Source organism: Microcebus murinus, chromosome 20, assembly GCF_040939455.1.
Source record: "Microcebus murinus isolate Inina chromosome 20, M.murinus_Inina_mat1.0, whole genome shotgun sequence".
Classification (NCBI taxonomy): Eukaryota; Metazoa; Chordata; class Mammalia; order Primates; family Cheirogaleidae; genus Microcebus; species Microcebus murinus.
This window is the reverse complement of record NC_134123.1, coordinates 4,099,726-4,106,781: the sequence shown is the minus strand read 5'-3', so window position 1 is coordinate 4,106,781 and position 7,056 is coordinate 4,099,726. Positions and strand designations below refer to the sequence as shown.

The following is a 7,056-nucleotide window of genomic DNA, read 5'->3' as shown; positions in this document are numbered from 1 at the left end:
GCAAGGCAACACATTCAAACACAGCTGGTGAAAATGTAAATGAAAACGATCGTTTTGGAAATTATTTACATAACATATATCACGAGCTGGGAAAATTTATATCCTTTCACGCATATGTTCACATTTGGAAACGTAGCCTAAGGAAATGATCGGAGGCGTGAGCAAGAGCGAGTCCGGACACGCCGGAAGGAGCGGTAGGTGTCCGTCAGCGTAGCAGTGGCCGAGCCAGTCACGGCGAGTGCCTCGAGCCATTAGATGCAGTGTTTATGCAGTTTCTGTAAAGGAGTGATGTCAGTGAAAGTGCTCGATTAAGGGATTCCAAAAGTCCACTGCTCCATAAAAGAAAAGAAAAAACTAGCAAAAATGGTCACAATCAATTTCTGACAACTGAACCAAATAAAACCTACCCACTTCCCAGCTCAGTGGTAGCCTTGAAAACAACACCCCCTATGCCCATTACCAGTACAAGAGGAGCAGAACAAGCCTCAGGAATGGTAATTGTTCATTTAGAACTGTGTGGTGGTTCCCTGGAAGACCAGCTCAAAAGGCTTGCCTTTCCCTTGCCTGTCTCTGTGCTTACCCCGCACTAAAGCGGTTACCTGGGGAATTTGTCAAAAACACTTACAGGTAAAATATCTGCTAATGTCTGCGGCAATGGACAACAGTTGGGCCAAGCAATAGACTAACCAAAAAGACTGGAGAATATGGCGCACTGGGGAATATGGGCTTTGCAAAGGGCGAACTTACTCCTGGGGATCTAGAAGGCCACGTGGATTCCCAAGGCTGTTCATCTGCCTAGGAGAGAACCCATAAAGCCCTAAGCTCTCATCTCTGGCTGACCTTGAAATTCTGTGCAAATAAGGAAGCAAAGGCTAAAGCACATTCGTAAACTGCCTGGCTGATTGTTGAAGGAATGTCCCAGCATACACATAGTGTATTTTCAAAGACTGGGAAAATTTTTGTTTCCAGGCATTAACAAAATCTCTGTCCAGTCATTCACTAACCATTAAGCTATGCCAGTGGTCATGTATTACAAAGAATATAGACTTTACAAAATTAGTTTGGAAAAGTCACCAAACAGCAACTACAGCAAGCAGAAAAAACAAATCATGCTATGATATGCAAAATGTCCAGTTATCAACCAAAAACTACAAGGCTTGCAGAGGAACAAGACAACATGACCCATACAGAAAAATAAATCAATTGAAATTGTCCTTGATGAAGCCCAGACATTGGACTTACTCCAATCAAAAGACAGACACTAGCAGAATGAATTTAAAAAATCATTTAACTATAAGCTGTCTATAAAAGACTTAGTTTAGCTTCAGACACAAATAGGTTGAACGCAAAACAATACAAAAAATATATCATGCAAACAGAAACCAAAGGAAGCTGGAGTGACTATATTAATATCAGAAAAAAAATAGCCCTCAAGACAAAAAGTATTATAAGAGACAAAGAAACATATTATACAGTAATAAAAGGGTTGGTCCAACAAGAAGATATAGCAAATATAAATATATATGCACTTAACATCATATCCCCAAAATACAGAAAGAAAAAACTGTCAACATTGAAGGGAAAAAGAGATGATCGAACTGGTCGTAGTTAAAGATATCAATATCTCACTTTCAGTAATGGGTAGAACAAGTTGACAGAAGATTAAGCAAATAGAAGACTGGAATAACACTATAAACCAACTAGACCTACTCTCTGCAACAACAGCAGAATAAGTATGTCAGGTGATAGATTTGTTAATTATCTTGATTTAATTATTCTCGAATGTAAACATATATCAAAACAGCATATTGTACCCCATAAACATATACAATTATTTTTTTGTCAATTAAAAGTAAAATATGAAGCCTGTTATGGTTTAACAGTAGTGACAGAAGGAACTTCTGAAATTCTATTCTAAGGCTTTAATGTAAAAACAAAATAAAAAAATAATTATTTTAAATGCTTACATTAAAAAAGAAGATATTGTAAATAAGTATCTTAACCTTCAAACTTAAGAACATAGAAAAATAAGTGCAAGCTTAACCCAAGGTAGAATAAAGGAAATAATAAAGATTAGGGTAGAGATAAATGAAAGAGGATAGAAAAAGAAGAGGAAAATGAAAACAAAAGTTAGTTCTTTGAAAAGATCCTTAAACTTTTAACATGAAATCTAATGAAGTAAATGTTTTATCATCCCTTTTTTACAGAGGAACGCAGGGAAGCACAGAGCAGCCCATCCACTCATTAGCTCAGCAGTTAGCAAAGCACCTGCTCTGTGCCAGGAGCGGGGGAAGGCTCTGGAGGGACGACAGCTGAGAAGAAGACACACGCTCAAATAGCACAGCTCAGGGGAGTCAGACACACAACAATGTGTGACTCTAAAGGCAGGCCTGTGCTGCTCTGGGGGTTCAAGAAAACCTTTCCAGAGGAAGTGAGGTATATAGATGAGTTCCTGATGGTTTGAAGGAGGTCTTGCACACGGAGTGCTGCTGAGCTGAACTTCAGCCCGTGGAGGCCTACCCAGGTTTGGCCTGCAGAGCTGGCACAGGGGCCTGGGCCTGGCCGTCTCTGCCACACGTGCAGAGGGTAGCTGGCCTTCCTTCCTGGGCCTCTGCTCTCCATGTGGAAGTCCCTTCCTCCCTTCCCCCCACTGTTCTGGGAAGGAGGCCAGGTAGGAAGAGCCCTCTCTTTCCCAAGGTCTTGAGTCCTTTGGACAGGTCCAGTTGCCAAAAGACTGAGACACCCATTTTTGCCTGGCCTCAAGGGTGGGCATGGAGCCCTTGTGACCTCGCAGCTGAGCAGGTGCCAGGACAGCAGGGGAATGGGATGGCTTCTGCCTCAAGGTCACATCCTTTGGACCAGAGTCTCCTCACTCAAGGAGCCACTAGTGGCTGGAGACCCAGGAACCAGGGCTGTCTCCCTACACGGTCCTCCTAGCACAGTGGTGGAGAGCTGAGGTTGGCCCAGCAGCCGCTGGCAGGTAGGTCTGTGCTCCAGCCCTGGCTCCCCGGGTGCTAGCTCTGTGGCCTTGTGTAATTAACTCCTCACGCTGCATCATCTTTAAAACAGAGGTAACCAGAGTATATACCTTACTGCGGTGTTCAGGCATCAAATGAGATAATGCACTTAAAATACTGAGCATGGTAGACAACAAATGTTCATTGTAGAAAAAAATCAATACAATTGACAAGTCTTTAGCTAGACTGACCAAGGAAAAAAGAGAGAAAACTCATATTACTAAAATCAGGAATAAAGGTGAGGACATTGCTATCGACTTTACAGAAATACAAAAGGATTATGAGAAAATACTATGAACAATTATATGCCAAGAAATTAGATAATTTAGCTGAAATGGAAAATTTAAAGAAACACAAATTACCAAAATAGACTCAACAAGAAGTAGAAAATCTGAATGGATTTACAATAGCTAAAGAGATTGAGTGATAAAAATAAAACTTTCAATAAAGAAAAGCCCAATCCCAGATATTTAAAGTACAGATGTCCCAAAAATCTCCATACATAAGGAAAATGGGAAATTATACCTAAATATACAAAATATATTTATAAAATATTCATTATAAAGTTTTACAAAATTTTTCCTTTGTATGGAGACTTTTGGGACACCCTGTAGAGTCAACACCAATCTTTCTCAACTTCTTTAGGGACACTGCCTAACAAATTCCATGAGACCAGTTTTATTTACCCTGATATCAAAGCCATAAAAAGTCATCACAAAAGAAAACTACAGACCAATATCCCTTAAGAATATACCCTCAAGAAAAACCCTCAACAAAATATTAGCAAAATAATATTTAAAAATCCTTAACAAAATATTAGCAAGCCAAATCCACTAGCACATTAAGAGGATTGTTCACCATAACCAAGTCGGATTTATCCCAAGTGTGCAAAGGTGGGTCTACGTAAGAAAATCAACCAGTGCAGTACACCACATTAACAGAGGGAAATATGTAAAAGCCCAACATCTTAATTAATGAGAAAAAGCCTTTGACAAAATTCAACACTCTTTCATGATAAAAAAAAATCACTCAACAAGCTAGGAATAGAAGGGAGCGTTTCAACCTGATAAAGGGCATCTGTGGAAACTCACAGCTAATATTCCAGTAATGAGAAAGGCTGAAAACTTTCTCCCTAAGAGCAGGAATGAGAGGATGTTTGCTCTGCGTTTATTCAAACAGTACTAACAGTTCTGTTCAGGGCAATTAGACAAGAAAAAGAATTAAAAAGCAATTAAATTGGAAAAGAAGCAGTATAGCTGTCTCTATTCACAGGTGATATGGTCTTATATATATAGATAATCCTAAAGACATGACAACAAAAATATTAAAGCTAATAATTGAGTTCAGCAATGTTGTAGGATATAAGATTAATACACAAAAATCTGTTCTATTCTAATACATAAGCAATAAATAATCTGAAAATGAAATAAATAAAATAATTCCATTTATAATAGTATAAAAAATGATAAAATACTTGGGAATAAATTTAACCAAGGAAGTGCAAGTTTTGTACAATGAAAACCATAAAACACTATATAAAGAAATTAAAGATGACCTAAATAAATAGAAAGACATTAATGGATTGAAAAATGTAATGTTGTTAAATGTAAATGCACCCCAAATTAATCTACAGATTCAGCATAATCCCTATCAAATTTCCAACTATCATTTTTGCAGAAATGGACAAGCTGATTTTTAAAAAATTCCCATGGAAATGCAAGGGACTCAGAACAGTCAAAACAATCTTGCAAAGAGAACAAAGATGGAGGACTCACACTTCCTCATTTCAAAATTTACTACCAAGCTGCAGTGAGCAAAAGAGTGTGGGATAAACTGTTTAAACTGAAATAAATAAACACTGATGGATAAACATATATGACAATGGAGTAGATTGAGAGCCCAGACATAAACTGTATTTCTATGAACAGTTGATTTTCTACAAGAATGCCAAGACCATTACATGGGGAAAGGACAGTCTTTCCAACAAATGGTGTTGGGGAAACTGGGTATCCACACGCAAAATAATGAATTTGGGCCTTTACTTCATTCCATACATCCAGATCAACTCCAAATGGACTAAAAATCTGAATGTAAGAGATAAAATTATGAAACCCTTAGAAGGAAACATAGGTGTAAATCTTTGTGACCTTGGATTAGGCAAGGGTTTCTAAAATATGACAACAAAAACATAAACAACCAAAGAAAAAGTAAATAATTTGGACTTCATCAAAATTAAAACTTCTATGCATCAAAAGACACAATCAAAAAAACTGAAAAAACAATTCACAGAATGGAAGAAAGTATTTGTAAACTGTCTATCTGGTAAGCATCTAGTATTTGGGATATATGAGCAACAGTTATAACTCAACAACAAAAGGACAAATAACTGAATTGAAAAATGGGTAAAAGACTTAAATAGATGTTTCTCCAAAGAAGAAATACAAGTGGCCAACAAATATGAAAAGGTGCTTAACATGTTTACTAGTAAGGGAAATGCAACTCAAAACCACGATGATGTTTATTCCCATGTATTTTATTATGTTTTTATTCATACCCACTAAGATGTCTATAATCACATAAAGCAAAAATAACAAGTGTGGACAAGGATGTGGAGAAATTAGAGCTCTCATATACTGCTAATGGGAATGTAAAATGCTGAAACTGCCTTGGAAAATAGTTTGGCAGTGTCTCAAAAAGTCAAACATAGAGTTACCATATGATTTAGCAATTCCACTTCTATGTATTCACTCAAGAGAATTAAAAACATATGTCCACAAAAACTTGTACACTGATGCTCATGGAAGCATTATTCATAATAGCCCCAAAATGGAAATAACCCAAATGTTCTTCAACTTACGAATGCCTAAATGAAATGTGGTATATCCATACAATGAAACATTATTTGCCAATAAAATGAAATTAAAGTTTTGATACATGCTACAACATGTATGAATCTCAAAAACATTATGCTAAGTGAAAAAAAAAAACAGTCACAAAAGACCACATATTGTATGATCCCATTTATATGAAATGCCCAGAATACACAGATACTTAGAAAATAGGTGAGTGGTTGCCAGTGGGGGAGTGACTGCTTAATGAATATGGGGTTTTCTTGGGTGATGAAGATGTTCTAGAATTTAGATAGCAATGATGGTTGCAAAACATGTGGTTGCAAAAAACAACTGAATTATACACTTTAAAATGATTAAATTGCTGAATTTTATGTTTTGTGAATTTTATCTCATTAAACATTTTTAAAATAGTAAGTATATAAAAGTAAAAAAGTGTCTTGTTAAATACTTTATTTAACAAAATCAGGATACAAAATTATAGCTGTATCATTTCCAAGGTATGTAAAAAACAAATGTGAGAATGTGTGTGTTAGTAATAAAAAAGATCAAAAGAAACACTAAAATGTTAATGGTGATGGTCTCTGGGTGTTAATGTATGTTTTTTTCCCCTTATAGTTTACCTACACATCTGTATTTTTAAGATTATGTAAATGAACATTATTAATTTTTATTTTTAATTAGACAGATAACATGAATATTCTCACCATAACAAAAATGTCAAACAGTACAAAGAAAGAAAATTCCCCTTTATTTTTCACCTACCAGTTAATCAGTTAAATCTCAGTTTAATAGTTTGATTCATGTCTTTTCAGATCATTCTCTACTATTTTATGGAGGTACATGCACTTTCAGAAAAATAAGGGTTTTTTTGTACTTTTTAAAGGATAAATAATACATGGACCATAATATGCCTCTTATTATGCCAGTTGTCTTCCCGCCTTTTAATTATTCATCTTGGAATGTCCTCAGTGTCCTCACAGAGATCTCGCTCTACCTTTTAAGCCACTGCGTGGAGCTCCGCGGAATGGCCACACTGCGCAGTCTCAGCCATTCTAAGCCACTGCGTGGAGCTCCGCGGAATGGCCACACTGCGCAGTCTCAGCCATTCTAAGCCACTGCGTGGAGCTCCGCGGAATGGCCACACTGCGCAGTCTCAGCCATTCTAAGCCACTGCGTGGAGCTCCGCG

The 7,056-nt window shown here is 36.9% G+C and overlaps 1 non-coding gene across 1 annotated transcript; it reads left to right on the top strand.

Annotated features, from left to right (window-relative positions):
- The first annotated feature begins 1,863 nt into the window (after positions 1–1,863).
- Positions 1,864–1,922, top strand: LOC142863017 (small nucleolar RNA SNORD75). Its single transcript, XR_012913904.1, has one exon. It is a non-coding gene; the product is annotated as a small nucleolar RNA SNORD75 (small nucleolar RNA).
- The last annotated feature ends 5,134 nt before the right edge of the window (positions 1,923–7,056 follow it).